An 18729-nucleotide genomic window follows, 5' to 3' on the forward strand; every position below is an offset into this window, starting at 1 on the left:
GATGGAGACTATGATTCCCCCACAAGCCGGGATGAGACTCCGGACGAAAATAAATAAATAAAAGAGGCCAAAGAAGCCCAAATAAAAAAAGAGGCCAAAAAAGGCCCAAATAAAAAAATAAAAAAAGAGGCCATAAAAAAAGAGAAAGGCCAAATAAAGGAAATAATTAAAAAATGAGAGAAAAAGAGAGAAGGGGCAATGCTACTATCCTTTTACCACAATTGTGCTTCAAAGTAGCACCATGATCTTCATGATAGAGAGTCTCCTATGTCATCACTTTCATATACTAGTGGGAATCTTTCATTATAGAACTTGGCTTGTATATTCCAATGATGGGCTTCCTCAAAATGCCCTAGGTCTTCGTGAGCAAGCGAGTTGGATGCACACCCACTAGTTTCTTTGTTGAGCTTTCATACATTTATAGCTTTAATGCATTCATTGCATGGCAATCCCTACTCACTCACATTGATATCTATTAATGGGCATCTTCATAGCCCGTTGATACGCCTAGTTGATGTGAGACTATATTCTCCTTTTTGTCTTCTCCACAACCACCATTCTATTCCACCTATAGTGCTATATCCATGGCTCACGCTCATATATTGCGCGAAGATTGAAAAAGTTTGAGAACATCAAAAGTATGAAACAATTGCTTGGCTTGTCATCGGGGTTATGCATGATTTAAATATGTTGTGTGGTGAAGATGGAGCATAGCCAGACTATATGATTTTGTAGGGATAGCTTTATTTGGCCATGTTATTTTGAGAAGACATGATTGCTTTGTTAGTATGCTTGAAGTATTATTATTTTTATGTCAATATTAAACTTTTGTCTTTAATCTTATGGATCTGAATATTCTTGCCACAATAAAGAGAACTACATGGATAAATATGTTAGGTAGCATTCCACATCAAAAATTCTGTTTTATCATTTACCTACTCGAGGACGAGCAGGAATTAAGCTTGGGGATGCTGATACGTCTCCAACGTATCTATAATTTTTGATTGTTCCATGCTACTATATTATCAACCTTGGATGTTTTATATGCATTCATATGCTATTTCATATGATTTTTGGGACTAACCTATTAACCTAGGGCCCAGTGCTAGTTTCTGTTTTTCCTTGTTTTTGAGTTTTACAAAAAAGGAATACCAAACAGAGTCCAATTGACCTGAAACTTCACGGAACTTATTTTTGGACCAGAAGAAACCTAGAAGACTTGGAGTGCACGTAAGGGGATCAACGAGGAAGCCACGAGGCAGGGGGCGCGCCCACCCCCCTAGGCGCGCCCTCCACCCTCGTGGGCCCCTCGTGGCCCCCCTGATGTACTTCTTCTGCCTATATATCTCCATATACCCTAAAACGATCAGGGAGCATAATAGATCGGGTGTTCCGCCGCCAGAAGCCTCCGTAGCCACCGAAAACCAATCTAGACCCGTTCTGGCACCCTGCCGGAGGGGGCAATCCCTCTCCGGTGGCCATCTTCATCATCCCGGTGCTGTCCATGACGAGGAGGGAGTAGTTCTCCCTCGGGGCTGAGGGTATGTACCAGTAGCTATGTGTTTGATCTCTCTCTCTCTCTCTCGTGTTCTCAGGTGATAGGATCTTGATGTATCGCGAGCTTTGCTATTATATTTGGATCCTATGATGTTTCTTCCCCCCTCTACTCTCTTGTAATGGATTGATTTTCCCCTTTGAAGTTATCTTATCGGATTGAGTCTTTAAAGATTTGAGAACACTTGATGTATGTCTTGCCGTGCGTATCTGTGGTGACAATGGGATACCATGTGATTCACTTGATGTATGTTTTGGTGATCAACTTGCGGGTTCCGCCCATGAACCTATGCATAGGGGTTGGCACACGTTTTCGTCGTGATTCTCCGGTAGAAACTTTGGGGCACTCTTTGAGGTTCTATGTGTTGGTTGAATAGATGAATCTAAGATTGTGTGATGCATATCGTATAATCATACCCACGGATACTTGAGGTGACATTGGAGTATCTAGGTGACATTAGGGTTTTGGTTGATTTGTGTCGTAAGGTGTTATTCTAGTATGAACTCTAGGGCTGTTTGTGACACTTATAGGAATAGCCCAATGGATTTATTGGAAAGAATAACTTTGAGGTGGTTTTGTACCCTACCATAATTTCTTTGTTTGTTCTCTGCTATTAGTGACTTTGGAGTGACTCTTTGTTGCATGTTGAGGGATAGTTATGTGATCCAATTATGTTAGTATTGTTGAGGGAACTTGCACTAGCGAAAGTATGAACCCCAGGCCTTGTTTCAACGCATTGCAATACCGTTTACGCTCACTTTTACCATTAGTTACCTTGCTGTTTTTATATTTTCAGATTACAAAAACCTTTATCTACTATCCATATACCACTTGTATCACCATCTCTTCGCTGAACTAGTGCACCTATACAATTTACCATTGTATTGGGTGTGTTGGGGACACAAGAGACTCTTTGTTATTTGGTTGCAGGGTTGCTTGAGAGAGACCATCTTCATCCTACGCCTCCTACGGATTGATTAACCTTAGGTCATCCACTTGAAGGAAATTTGCTACTGTCCTACAAACCTCTGCACTTGGAGGCCCAACAACGTCTACAAGAAGAAGGTTGTGTAGTAGACATCAAGCAGAAGAGTGCGGCGTCATCGGATCATATTCCTATTCTGCTGCAACTACGCGACGTGCATAAATGCAGAAGGGATCCACGTCCATTTAAATATGAGCTATGTTGGGAAAGGGATCTGGCGCTACCTGCGGTGGTGGAGAATGGATGGGCTCAAATCCCGGGAGATTCGGTGGAATCGCTCCATGCAAAGCTGCAGGGGCTGTCTGCTGGTTTGACAAACTGGGAGCGCACTCATTTCGGTAGCGTTCGCCGGGAGATCGATCAATTAAAGCGACAACTCGAGATTTTGCTTCACTTGTAACACCCTCGATGCGACTATAGCCCCCACGTGTCGAGGCACGACTTAGAGACATAATCGCATTGAAGGCATATGTCGCAAGTTAGGCAATCTTCACAACATCCCATGTAATATAAATAATAAAGGGGAGATAACAATAGTTGGCTTACACTCGCCACGTCAATCAAGTACATAAATAACATTACATCATCCAAACACTCATGGCCCGACTACGACGCCAAAATAAAAGAGAACCCAACATGTGACAACGGTCCCGTTCACCCCCAACTGGGCACCACTACTGATCATCGGGAAAGGAAACATAGTAACGTTGAGAGTCTTCGTCGAACTCCCACTTGAGCTCATACGCGTCTCCTGGAGCGGAATCATCAGGTCCTCCATCTGGTGTAATAGTAATCTGTGAGCCACAGGGACTCAGCAATCTCGCACCCTCGCGATCAAGACTATTTAAGCTTATAGGTAAGGCAAGGTAAAATATGAGTGGAGCTGCAGCAAGCGACTAGCAAGTATGGTGGCTAACTAATTCGCAAAAAGAGAGCGAGAAGAGGAGGCAAAGCGCGAGCGTGAAACTAGAGAGCAACCTGCACAAACATTACTCCAACACCGTGTTCACTTCCCGGACTCCGCCGAGAAGAGGCCATCACGGTAACACACTCAGTTGATTAATTTTAATTAAGTTAAGGTTCAAGTTATCTACAACCGGACATTAACAAATTCCCATCTGCCCATAACCGCGGGCATGGCTTTCGAAAGTTCAAATCCCTGCAGGGGAGTCCCAACTTAGCCCATGACAAGCTCTCACGGTCAAGAAGGAATATACCTCCTCCCAAGACGTTCCGATCAGACTCGGTATCTCGGTAATTCAAGACACTTCGACAGGTTAAAACAAGACTAGCAACACCGCCCGAATGTGCCGACAAATCCCGATAGGAGCTGCACATATCTCGTTCTCAGGGCACACTCAGATGAGCCATACATCGGGTAGGCCAGCCCAGAGTTGCCCCTGATAGCCCCGGACATCGCTCGGTTGGACCAACACTCAGAGGAGCACTGGCCCGGGGGGGGGGGGGGGGGGTTAAAATAAGATGACCCTCGAGTCTGCAGAACCCAAGGGAAAGAAAAGGGTAGGTGGCGAATGGTAAAACCAATGTTGGGCATTGCTGGAAAAGCTTTAATCAAGGAGAACTATCAAGGGGTTCCCATTATAACCCAACCGCGTAAGGAACGCAAAATCCGGGAACATAACACCGATATGACGGAAACTAGGGCGGCAAGAGTGGAATAAAACACTAGCGAGAGGCCGAGCCTTCCACCCTTTACCAAGTATATAGATGCATTAAGATAACATGGCAATATAATGATATCCCAACAAGTAAATAAAAGATGTTCCAACAAGGAACGGCCTCCAATCTTCACTTGCAACTAGCAATGCTATAAGAGGGGGCTGAGCAAAGCGGTAACATAGCCAATCAATGGTTTGCTAGGACATGGTGGGTTAGAGGTTTGACATGGCAATTTTGGAGGCTTGCAAGCAAGTGGTAGGCATCGTAGCATTGGCATAGCAAAAGAGCGAGCAAACTAGCATAGCAAAGATAGTAGTGATTTCGAGGGTATGATCATCTTGCCTGCACAGTTGTCAGAGTTGACTGGATCCTCGAAAGCAAACTCAACGGGCTCCTCGTTAGCAAACTCGTCTCCCGGCTCTACCCAAACAAGACAAACAAGCAACAAGGATACAATCAACCACGTGCAAACTCAAACAGCACGATGCAAAGATGATATGCTATGCGGGATGCGATGCGGGATGCAAAATGCAAGATATGACAAGCAATGCATGATCCTGGCCTCAACATGGAAATCCAAGTGTGCCACTGGAAAAATGAGATGAAATCGCTTGAAAACGATATAAAGAACGCCGGAATCGGAGTTACGGTTTGGAAATGGCAAGCGATTCAAAATGACACCGGTCTGCGATTTACAGCAAGTAGCCATCTAAATGCAATGAGATGAACATGCTACAGCACCCAAACATGACAACAAAATACACGGTAGGGATGCACACAAGATTCTTCACAAAAGTCTAGCACTGAGCTACGGCCAAATCATCCATTAACAGGTTCAAACAAGCATGGCAAAAATGCATATGACAAACAGATTTCAGACTTAGTGAAATTAACACTTGTCTAGAATTTCAGATCGGGTAGCACTCTTCGGAGCACCAAAACTACATGTTACATGACCTAAACATGGCAAAGTACATCATTTCATGGAGCTACTCAAAGAGCTTAACAAAAGTCCCTTAGTGACCTTGAGCCAAAAGGGATCAGAAAATACAATTGCAAGCATGTGAACATAGCAAAAACATAATCAGTTTTCATACTTAGTGAAAACTGACACATGCCGAAATATAACTCAAGTGGGCATGTTTAAGAGCTCGATGCACTCACTATGGTGCAAGTCATGGCAAGACAAGCATACACCCATCAAGAAGGCACAAAATTCAAGCTATACATGGCAAGAACAATAGCATAGCATGCACGGATCAACTACAACATCACCGGCAAAATTGCAAACAAGTTGACAATCTGCCCAGACTCACAAAGTAGCAAAAGTAGAGCTCGATTGACTCAAGCTAGGGTGCTCCATAATTGCAAACAAAGACATGGATGGATAGAGCACTATAAGATTAACAAAACATCCTTACTGATCATCCTCAAAAGAGGCACAGATCACTAGGAAACAACATGAACATATGGCAACATGAGATAAACAGCTCCAGGACTTAGTGAAATTACTAAGTCCCTGAAAACAGAATTAGCAAGTGCACCACTTTGCAAGCTTGCACTAGTCACCACACACCTCCTAAAGATACATGGGTTGCACCTCTGGAAAGATGACAAAACCCTTAACAAAACACATGTAGAACTCACGGGCATAACATGCACACATTAATCATGGCAAAAATGACAAAAACCTAAATGGAGGAGCAGATCTGACAATTAACTCAAGTAGCCATCTTCTAACAGCATTTCAGGCATCAATATGAACTCAAATGAAAATGATTCAATGGAATGAAATGATGTACTCTCTAAGATGAACATTTTGATATGCTATATGCATGAATCGGAGCTACGGATGCAAAGTTACGGAGCCGTGAACATGAGCATATGGACTGAGAATATCGGGACTTGGTAAAAAAAAGCAACCTCCCAGATCTAGGGTTTCGGTGGCACGCGGCCCGAGGTTCGCCGGCGCGAGCTCGAGGTCGCCGGCGAGGTGGGTTCGTCGGCGGGGAGAAGAGGGGAGGCGAGACCGGGGCCGGATCCGGCGGAGGAGGGAGGAGGCGGCGCCGGGCGTGGGCGGCGGCCGGTGAGGCGGCGCGGCGAGCGAGGCCGGTCGGGCAGCGAGGCGTGCCGGCGTCGGCTGGTGGTGGCGCTGGCGGGCGGAGGCGGCGGGGCCGGCGAGGCAACGCGGTGGCGGCGGAGCGAGGAGAAGGGCGCGGGCGCGCGGCGGCGGAGGGAGTGGGCCTCGGGGGCCGGCTGCGGGCTTCCCGGGCCCGGCGGTGGGAGGCGGCGGCGAGTGCCACGTGGCGGAACGCCACTGGTGCGGGGGCGGCGGCACGGAGTGTCTGCCCCGGGCGGACAATGTCTGGCGGCGCGCGAGGTTTTTTTAGGGTTTCGGGGGGGGGGGGGAGAAAGATCCGGATTTGGAGGGGGTGTATATATAGGCATAGAGGGAGCTAGGAGAGTCCAAATGAGGTGCGGTTTTCGGCCACGCGATCGTGATCGAACGCTCCAGATGACGGAGCAGAGCTAGGTGGGTTTTGGGCCAAATTGGAGGGGTGTTGGGCTGCAACACACACGAGGCCTTTTCGGTCCCTCGGTTAACCGTTGGAGTATCAAACGAAGTCCAAATGGTACGAAACTTGACAGGCGGTCTACCGGTAGTAAACCAAGGCCGCTTGGCAAGTCTCGGTCCAATCCGGAAATGTTTAATCCCCACACACGAAAGAAAGCTAGAAATGGCCACCGGAGGAGAACGAAGCGCCGGAATGCAAAACGGATAACGGGGAAAATGCTCGAATGCATGAGACGAACACGTATGCAAATGCAATGCACATGATGACATGATATGAGATGCATGACAACGATAACAACACACGGAGACAAAGACCCGAACCCGAGGGAATAAATATAACTTAACGCCGAAAACGGCAAGAGTTGGAGTACAAATTGGGAAAGTTACATCCGGGGTGTTACAAGATCCCAGGATGTACAGGACCAAGCCATGCAGAGGTGAAGGTGACAGATAGACTGGTCGAACTATTCCACCGAGAAGAGATTCTTTGGCGCCAACGGGCAAGACTTGATTGGCTAGTGCATGGAGACAAAAACACATACTTTTTCCATCTCAGAGCTAGTAGGCGTAGAAGGAAAAATCAAATTAAATCATTACAACGTGAGTCTGGTTACCACAGTGAAATTTTCTGTGATGTTTAATGGTAAGAGGCTTGAAGAGTTTGAACCATCATGGGGGATAATACAAGGGGACCCAATCTCTCCATATTTCTTCTTGTTAGCAGCAGAGGGCCTGTCGTGCCTACTAAAATCCAGAAGAGAGTCATCCAACTTGCAAGGTCTACAGGTGGCACCCTCGGCACCATCGGTGAACCATTTGCTATTCACTGATGACAGCTTGTTGTTTTTCAAGGCAAACGGTGAGGGAGCTAATGAGGTGAACCTGGTTTTGGACCAATATTGTCAGGCCTCGGGGTAGCGAGTAAACAATGCAAAATCTTCTATTTACTTCAGCAAGGGGGTGCCAGATAGTACGAGACAGGACATAAAGAACCTGTTAAATGTATAGAAGGAAACTTTAAACGAAAATTATTTTGGTATGCCATCGAACATTGGAGGGTCAAAAATGGCGCGTTTAAGTATCTCAAAGATTCCTCCTGGAGCAAAATTCAGGGATGGATTGCTAAAGCATTGTCATCAGCTGGCAAAGAGGTACTTGTGAAATCGGTTGCTCAAGCTATTCCTATCTTTTCCATGTCATGTTTCAAACTTCCCAGAGGTTTATGTGAGCATCTAAACAAGCTGATCAGAAAGTTTTGGTGGGGGAGCAAAGATGGTCAGCGCAAACCACATTAGGTATCATGGAAATCAATGACACAACCTAAAGGTATGGGTGGCTTAGGCTTCAAAGATTTTGAACTTTTCAATCTTGCCATGTTAGCTCGTCAGGCATGGCGTCTATTGCTTAACCCAGACTCTCTAAGTGGCCGAATCTTGAAGGGAGTGTACTTCCCTAACAGTACAATATTGGAAGCTGAGTTGGGAACCCACCCAAGCCAGATTCGGAGGGCCATGATAGAGGGAAGAGATACGCTGAAACTGGGCCTGATCAAGCGAATCGGGAACAGAAATTCAACAAATATCTGGAATGATAATTGGCTCCCACGTGATGAAATGCTACGTCCTTATGGCAGTGTGTCTCCCAATCCGCCCACTCTTGTCTCTGAGCTTATTGACCCTACATCCGTAAGTTGGATTAGGGATATCCCAGTCATTCTAGGGATCCCTCTTTGTATAAGAAACATCCCGGATTTCTAGAATTGGAACTTTGAAAAGAAAGGAAATTTCACGGTGAAATCGGCATATAGAATGTTAGTGACTATAAGGCAAAGGAGGGAGGCATGGCTAGAAGGCAATGCCGGCCCCTCCAGGACGGCTACAGAGGAGAAGTCATGGAAAAATCTTTGGAATACAAAGGTACCAGGAAAGGTTAGAATGTTCTTGTGGCGTCTGTCCAAACACTCGATACCCACAAATGTGTTGGGGAACGTAGTAATTTCAAAATTTTCCTACGCACACACAAGATCATGGTGATGCATAGCAATGAGAGGGGAGAGTGTTGTCTACGTACCCTTGTAGACCGACAACGGAAGCGTTATGACAACACGGTTGATGTAGTCGTACGTCTTCACGGCCCGACCGATCAAGCACCGAAACTACGGCACCTCCGAGTTCTAGCACATGTTCAGCTTGATGACGATCCCCGGACTCCGATCCAGCAAAGTGTCGGGGAAGAGTTCCGTCAGCACGACAGTGTGGTGACGATCTTGTGTTCTACCGTCGCAGGGCTTCGCCTAAGCACCGCTACAATATTATCGAGGATTATGGTGGAGGGGGGGCACCACACACGGCTAAGAGATCAAGAGATCAATTGTGTGTCCATGGGGTGCCCCCCTGCCCCTGTATATAAAGGAGCAAGGGGGGAGGAGGACGGCCCTAGGAGGGGCGCGCCAGGGGAGTAGGATTCCTACTCCTAGTTGGAGTAGGTTTCCTCCTTTCCTAGTCCAACTAGGAGAAGGGGGGAAAGGGGGGAAGAGGGGAAGGAAGGGAGAGAGGGGCCGCGCCCCAAACCCCTTGTCCAATTCGGACTGGGCTTGGGAGGGGGGGCGCGCCACCTCCTGGTTCTTCCCACTAAGGCCCATTAAGGCCCATTGCTTCTTCCTTGTATTCCCGTAACTCCCCGGTACCTCCGAAAATACCCGAACCACTCGGAACATTTCCGATGTCCGAATACAGTCGTCCAATATACCGATCTTTACGTCTCGACCATTTCGAGACTCCTCGTCATGTCCCCGATCTCATCCGGGACTCCGAACTCCTTCGGTACATCAAAACTCATAATATAACTGTCATCAAAACCTTAAGCGTGCGGACCCTACGGGTTCGAGAACAATGTAGACATGACCGAGACACGTTTCCGGTCAATAACCAATAGCGGAACCTGGATGCTCATATTGGCTCCCACATATTCTACGAAGATCTTTATCGGCCAGACCGCATAACAACATATGTTGTTCCCTTTGTCATTGGTATGTTACTTGCCCGAGATTCGATCGTCGGTATCTCAATACCTAGTTCAATCTGGTTACCGGCAAGTCTCTTTACTCGTTCCGTAATACATCATCTCGCAACTAACTCATTAGTTGCAATGCTTGCAAGGCTTATGTGATGTGCATTACCGAGAGGGCCCAGAGATACCTCTCCGACAATCGGAGTGACAAATCCTAATCTCGAAATACGCCAACCCAACATGTACCTTCGGAGACACCTGTAGAGCTCCTTTATAATCACCCAGTTACGTTGTGACGTTTGGTAGCACACAAAGTGTTCCTCCGGCAAACGGGAGTTGCATAATCTCATAGTCTTAGGAACATGTATAAGTCATGAGAAAAGCAATAGCAACATACTAAACGATCGGGTGCTAAGCTAATGGAATGGGTCATGTCAATCACATCATTCTTCTAATGATGTGATCCCATTAATCAAATAACAACTCTTTTGTTCATGGTTAGGAAACATAACCATCTTCGATTAACGAGCTAGTCAAGTAGAGGCATACTAGTGACACTTTGTTTGTCTATGTATTCACACATGTATGATGTTTCCGGTTAATACAATTCTAGCATGAATAAAAAACATTTATCATGATATAAGGAAATAAATAATAACTTTATTATTGCCTCTAGGGCATATTTCCTTCAAAATGATGTAAGGGCTCACAAGAATATGACAGACTCATCGGCATGTGGTATTTGTGGAGTGCCAGATTCATGGAGACACTCACTTGTGAACTGTACTATATCACGATGCACCTGGGCCCTGGTCGATGATGAGATGTCACAACAATTGATATCAACCATGGAGCCCAACGCAAAAAACTGGTTGTTCACACGTATGGAATTTTTTTCACATAACATGTTTGTGAAACTTTCTGTCACACTATGGGCGATCTGGGCAGCTCGTCGAAAGGCAATCCACAAAGGCATATTTCAAAGTCCTCATGCGACATACTCTTTTGTCACTAGGTTTATTGAAGAACTTGGAATGATCTCTGAAAAGGAAGCGACAAGGCAAACTGAAGCTCCAGTACAGGGACGAGCTCAGAGGCCCAGGGCACCACCGACGGACTTCCATAAAATACATGTTGATGCGGAGACGTGCCAGGGAAGAGGTGGAGCTGTTTCTGCTATTTGCAGGGATGGCAACGAAAACTTTATTGGCAGTTCAACGCTGGTAATAGTAGGCATTCAGGACCCAGCTACACTTGAAGCCATTGCGGTGAGGGAAGCACTAGCACTTGCGGCAGACATGCATGTTGAAAACATGGTAGTCTCTTCGGATTGCAAGCAAGTAGTTGGGGATATAAAGAATGCATCGGTAGGAAGATATGGAGTGATCATTAAGGAAATCAAACTCCAAGCATAACTTTTCAATTGTAATTTTATTTTTGAAAGTCGTAGGGTCAATGTAGAGGCTCATAAACTAGCCAAGCACTCTCTCACTCTTGGTCAGGGACGCCACGTTTGGTTTGGCCAATCCCACGACCAATGATGTATCCACACACTCTGTGGTTTTTGATGAACAAAGCTTGGTTTCCCCCTCAAAAAAACACAACATTTATTTCTTTTCTCTCCACAACATGTATGTTTTCTTTTGCTCTCAATCCCGTTGCTACGACGTCTATGCCCCCGTAGTGGAGTTTGTGAAGATCTTTTCATGAGCACGCCTGGAGTTGGTTGTCCTAGTTGATGATGACATTGGCCCATGCGAGGTTTCAGCTACGTTAGAATTATGCAAGTGGTCATTGGAAGTTGGATGTGATGCCATTCTTTGACGAGTTCGGTTTGAGGCGACAAATTCGGGGTCCGGGAAGCATGTGGAAAATCCCTGGTCGACATGCCACAAAGGTGTGTGATCCGACACTCATGCTGGCCCTGTTGATAGACTCAGAAAGCCCACGGGTGATAGTGCATTCCGGCTCCGATGGATCTCACGTGTACACCTTAGTGTTTCTTGTTTCTTGGTGGTAGGACCGTTTTTCCCTTTATTGGGAGTGTCCTCTTCAAAGTTTCAACACCATTGCATTCTCTCATGCTCTCTTACTATTTCCGCATGGATCAGTTGCACCCTTTTTTTTGCAAAACAACCCCTTAATCTATTGAAGTTTCCAACAATATAAGAAACCCTGTCAAAATATAGAAATTACAGTAAGGTCCCTGAGGAACCGACCAATTGCAGCCTCCCGAGCGGGCAGACGACACGTCGCTGCCGCCACTCCACAACCACCGTTTCCTGAATGGACCACTCTTTGCATGGTGTCGCAGATGGGAAGTGAAAGGATCGATATAGTTGACTAGGGGGGGGGGTGAATAGGCAGCTAACAATTTTTAGCTTTTCTTTACCAATTTAAACTTTGCATCAAAGTAGGTTGTCTAGATATGCAACGAGGTGAGCAACCTATATGATGCACAAGCAAGCTAAGGATACAACACAAAAAGCTTGCACAAGTAAAGGCACGTGATAACCAAGAGTGGAGCCGGTGAAGACGAGGATGTGTTACCGAAGTTCCTTCCTTTTGAGGGGAAGTACGTCTCCGTTGGAGCGGTGTGGGGGCACAATGCTCCCCAAGAAGCCACTAGGGCCACCGTATTCTCCTCACGCCCTCACACAATGCGAGAAGCCATGATTCCACTATTGGTGCCCTTGGAGGCGGCGACCGGACCTTTGCAAACAAGGTTGGGGCTCTCTCCACAACCGAATTGGAGGCTCCCAACGAAACCACGGAGTGTCACCACAATGGAATATGGCTCCGAGGTGACCTCAACCGTCTAGGGTGCTCAAACACCCAAGAGTAATAAGATCCGCAAGGGATGAGTGGGGGGAATCAAATTTCTCTTGGTGGAAGTGTAGATTTGGGCCTTCTCAACCAATCCCTAGAAAATCAACAAGTTTGATTGGGTAGGGAGAGAGATCGGGCGAAAATGAGATTTGGAGCAATAAATGGAGCTTGGGGAAAAGAGGTAGGTCAACTTGGAGAAGAAGACCTCCTTTTATAAGTGGGGAAGACAATCCAACCGTTACCCTTGCTCAGCCCCGCACAGGGCGGTACTACCCCAGGGGTGAGCGGTACTACCGCTGTGGCCAGCGGTACTACCATTCCACCTCAAGGTACTGCCGTGCAGTAAGGCGCAGAGCAGGACCTGGACCCAGGGCGGTACTACCGCCCACGAGCGATACTTCCGCCTCTACTACTGCAGCTAGTGCCGCAAAACCCGACACGAGAGGAGAACCCTCGAATCAAGGCGGTAGGAGCGCGGAGCCGCAATGATACTATGGCTGAGATGTACAAGCGGTACTACCGCTATGGAGTGGTACTGCCGCTTGTACCTCTTGAGCGGTACTACCGCTGGGGTTCGTAGTACTACCGCTGGGACCAGACCACAGGGAGAAGGCAGCAAGGGAGCCTTCAACCAAACAGAAAAGCTAAGAGGGTGAAAAAGGGATGTGTACGTGTTGATTCCACCCTAGCCTCACCAATGTGGACCTCCTCTTAATAGTACGGCTTTCCTACGACTCAAATCCACCGAAAAGAAACGTAGACAAACGTCGTATTCAATAGTCTTCGAGGGGGACAAAAACCGTCTTGTGCCTAGTGATGAAACGTCTGAAATACTCAAGGCACACGATTAGTCCGCAAAAGCATTGTCATCAATCACCAAAACACCTTAGGGATAAATATTCCCTTAAAATCTCCCCCTTTTTGGTGGATTGATGAAAATACGGGATTTGCACAAAGGGGAAAATAAAGGACATAAGCAAACCCCCCATCTCTAAAAAATATAGAGGAGCTCCCCCTAGATGTGTGCTATCTAGAAAAGTGCTTTGGACTGCATGACGCACATACTAGGATCAACACTCCCCCTATATTTTATAGACAATGCATATCTTGCAACAATAAGGCTAACACTAAGCAAGATAGTAAATATGGGCATAACATAAATAGTACAAGATAACATAAGCTCAATAAGATGCGATAGAGTGCATATGTCTTACACCATATGATAGATAAGTCTCACGAGCACAACCAAACCAACGCAAGCAAGGTTCAACACAAGAAAAGAGTTTGCGAGAAAGACAGGCAAGGCAAACACACGCTCGCAACTCGACAACGACAAATCCCTAAGCTCTCTCCCCCTTTGGCATCGAGACACCAAAAAGGCAAAGAGCGCTGCTAAGGCTCCATGTGATAGTAAACTGAGGGGCTCTATCATCACATCCTGGCAGGATCATCTGCACTGCCATCCTCAGTTGAAAACTGCTCGGTGTCTGAATCGGTCCACGGACAGTGCTGCTGAATCCACTCCTCCTCATCAGTGATCTTGCCCTCAGAACCGCTGGCAACGGTCGCACCCAACTGACGCATGAGCTCCTTGTGATGACTCCTGGCCTGCTTCTCAGCCACATGAGTCATGTACTAACCGTGAGACTCCATGCAGAAGGGTTTCTTCATCTTGCGCTTGAGCTTCTTTACCCAAGAGGGCTCTACTCCAGATGGCCCATAATCATTGTCATCATCAGCATCAGCCTCGGTCTCCATGTCAGCAGCTCCAGCTGGAGCGCCCGAAGTCGGAGCAGCGGTGCCCCAGTTCTCCTTTTTCCTCAGACGCTTGATCTCATGAGAAACTAGATCCCCAGTCTCCAACACCACCTTAGGATACACACGCTCCCAGGCCTTCTCAATGAGCAACATGATAAACGGTCCATAGATAGGGCACTTGCGCTCAAAGATGGCGGAAACCAACTCAGACCACATGACATGAGAGATATCCAAAGAGTCTCTAGTGTTTTATTCCTTCTCATGTTGATAGAAAAGAAGCATGTCCACAAGAAAAGAGTGTACCATATACAAGTTGCCAATGTTGAGGGAAGAGGGTCTCCCTGAAGACGCGATGGAGAATATCTAGAAATGCTGGCAGCTCATAGGTCTCCTTCTGAGTCACTGGGTTAATCTTCAAGGTACAGTATGGCCAGAGAGATTGCTTGTGAGTGGAGGACGAAGCCAACTGGGTTCGCAAGACCTTGATCCTCAGCTTCAAGAAGCTCCATGAAGGCCTTCCACTTGACAGTAAGCAGCCTGCCATTTGTCATCCAAGTCAGAGTCATGTCCTCATCTGTTCCAAGATGGATAGTGGCATAAAACTGAGCCACCAAATCTGCATCAAAATCCTTGTTGAACTGCATGATCCTGAGGATGTTTGCTACCTCTTGAGCACTGCGTTGGTTTTCCCCGAAGAGGAAGGGATGATGCAGCAAAGTAGTGTAAATATTTCCCTCAATTTTTGAGAACCAAGGTATCAATCCAGTAGGAGGCTACGCGCGAGTCCCTCGCACCTGCACAAAATAAATAAATCCTCGCAACCAACGCAAATAGGGGTTGTCAGTCCCTATAAGGCCACTTATGAGAGTGAGATCTGATAGATATGATAAGATAATATTTTTGGTATTTTTATGATAAAGATGCAAAGTAAAATAAAGGCAAATTAAATAGCAAAGGAAATAACTAAGTAGTAGGAGATTAATATGATGAAGATAGACCTGGGGGCCATAGGTTTCACTAGTGGCTTCTCTCGAGAGCATAAGTATTCTACGGTGGGTGAACAAATTACTGTTGAGCAATTGACAGAATTGAGCATAGTTATGAGAATATCTAGGTATGATCATGTATACAGGCATCATCTAGCATGCATCTAGAGTATTAAGTTAAAAACAGAGTAACGCCTTAAGCAAGATGACATGATGTAGAGGGATAGACTCATGCAATATGAAGAAAACCCCATCTTGTTATCCTCGATGGCAACAATACAATACGTGCCTTGCTGCCCTTACTGTCACCGGGAAAGGACACCGCAAGATTGAACCCAAAGCTAAGCACTTCTCCCATTGCAAGAAAGATCAATCTAGTAGGCCAAACCAAACTGATAATTCAAAGAGACTTGCAAAGATAACCAATCATACATAAAAGAATTCAGAGAATATTCAAATATTATTCATCGATAGACTTGATCATAAACCCACAATTCATCGGTCTCAACAAACACACCGCAAAAAGAAGATTACATCGAATAGATCTCCACAAGAGAGGGGGAGAACATTGTATTGTGATCCAAAAAGAGAGAAGAAGCCATCTAGCTACTAACTATGGACCCGTAGGTCTAAGGTAAACTACTCACACTTCATCAGAGAGGCTATGGTGTCGATGTAGAAGCCCTCCATGATCGATGCCCCCTCCGGCGGAGCTCCGGAACAGGCCCCAAGATGGGACCTCGTGGATACAGAAAGTTACGGCGGTGGAATTAGGGTTTTGGCTCTGTATCTGATCGTTTGGGGGAACGTAGGTATATATAGGAGGAATGAGTACGTCGGTGGAGCAACAGGGGGCCCATGAGGGTGGAGGGCGCGCCTGGTGGGGGTGGGCGCGCCCCCCTACCTCGTGCCCTCCTGTTTTCTTTCTTGACGTAGGGTCCAAGTCTCCCGGATCATAATCTTCCTAAAAATCACGTTCCCGAAGGTTTCATTCCGTTTGGACTCCGTTTGATATTCCTTTTCTTCGAAACCCTAAAACAGGCAAAAACAGCAATTCTGGGCTGGGCCTCCGGTTAATAGGTTAGTCCCAAAAATAATATAAAAAGTGGATAATAAAGCCCAATAATGTCCAAAATAGTAGATAATATAGCATGGAGCAATCAAAAATTATAGATATGTTGGAGACGTATCAAGCATCCCCAAGCTTAATTCCTGCTCGTCCTCGAGTAGGTAAATGATAAAAACAGAATTTTTGATGCGGAGTGCTACTTGGCATAATTTTAATGTAATTCTTCTTAATTGTGGTATGAATATTCATATCCGAAAGATTCAAGACAAAAGTTCATATTGACATAAAAATAATAATACTTCAAGCATACTAACAAAGCAATTATGTCTTCTCAAAATAACATGGCTAAAGAAAGTTATCCCTACAAAATCATATAGTCTGCCTATGCTCTATCTTCACCACACAAAATATTTAAATCATGCACAACCCCGATGACAAGACAAGCAATTGTTTCATACTTTTGACATTCTCAAAACTTTTTCAATTTTCACGCAATACATGAGTGTGAGCCATTGATATAGCACTATAGGTGGAATAGAATGGTGGTTGTGGAGAAGACAAAAAGGGGGAAGATAGTCTCACATCAACTAGGCGTATCAACGGGCTATGGAGATGCCCATCAATAGATATCAATGTGAGTGAGTAGGGATTGCCATGCAACGGATGCACTAGAGCTATAAGTATATGAAAGCTCAAAAAGAAACTAAGTGGGTGTGCATCCAACTTGCTTGCTCATGAAGACCTTGGGCAATTTGAGGAAGCCCATCATTGGAATATAAAAGCCAAGTTCTATAATGAAAGATTCCCACTAGTATATGAAAGTGATAACATGAGAGACTCTCTACTATGAAGATCATGGTGCTACTTTGAAGCACAAGTGTGGTAAAAGGATAGTAACATTGTCCCTTCTCTCTTTTTCTCTCATTTTTAATTGGGCCTTTTTCTCTTTTTATGGCCTCTTTTCTTTCTCCCCTTTTTTATTTGGGCTTCTTTGGCCTCTTTTATTTATTTTTCGTCCGTAGTCTCATCCCGACTTGTGGGGGAATCATAGTCTCCATCATCCTTTCCTCACTGGGACAATGCTCTAATAATGATGATCATCACACTTTTATTTTCTTACAACTCAACAATTACAAATCGATACTTAGAACAAAATATGACTCTATGTGAATGCCTCCGGCGGTGTACCGGGATATGCAATGACTCATGAGTGACATGTATGAAAGAATTATGAATGATGGCTTTGCCACAAATACGATGTCAACTACATGATCATGCTAAGCAATATGACAATGATGGAGTGTGTCATAATGGTGGAAAGTTGCATGGCAATACATCTCGGAATGGCTATGGAAATGCCATAATAGGTAGGTATGGTGGCTGTTTTGAGGAAGGTGTATGGTGGGTGTATGATACCGGCGAAAGGTGCGCGGTATTAGAGAGGCGAGCAAAGGTGGAAGGGTGAGAGTGCGTATAATCCATGGACTTAACATTAGTCATAAAGAACTCATATACTTATTGCAAAAATCTACAAGTTATCAAAGCAAAGTATTACGCGCATGCTCCTAGGGGGATAGATTGGTAGGAAAATACCATCGCTCGTCCCCGACCGCCACTGATAAGGAAGACAATCAAAAAATAAATCATGCTCCGACTTCATCACATAACAGTTCACCATACGTGCATGCTACGGGAATCACAAACTTCAACACAAGTATTTCTCAAATTCACAACTACTCAACTAGCATGACTTTAATATCACCATCTCTATATCTCAAAACAATTATCAAGTATCAAACTTATCATAGTATTCAACACACTCATAAGAAAGTTTTATTATTAATCTTGTATACCAAGCATATTAAGATTTTAAGCAAATTACCATGCTATTAAGACTCTCAAAATAATCTAAGTGAAGAATGAGAGATCAATAGTTTCTATAAAACAAATCCACCACCGTGCTCTAAAAGATATAAGTGAAGTACTAGAGCAAAATTATATAACTCCAAAGATATAAGCGAAGCACATAGAGTATTATAACAAATTACAAATCATGTATGGCTCTCTCAAAAGGTGTGTACAGCAAGGATGATTGTGGTAAACTAACAAGCAAAGACTCAAATCATACAAGACGCTCCAAGCAAAACACATATCATGTGGTAAATAAAAATATAGCTCCAAGTAAAGTTACCGATAGAAGTAGACGAAAGAGGGGATGCCTTCCGGGGAATCCCCAAGCTTTGGATTTTAGGTGTCCTTAGATTATCTTGGGGGTGCCATGGG

The sequence above is a fragment of the Triticum urartu genome, chromosome 6A (assembly GCF_056163025.1).
Source record: "Triticum urartu cultivar PI428250 chromosome 6A, HENAU_Tu73, whole genome shotgun sequence".
Taxonomy (NCBI): domain Eukaryota; kingdom Viridiplantae; phylum Streptophyta; class Magnoliopsida; order Poales; family Poaceae; genus Triticum; species Triticum urartu.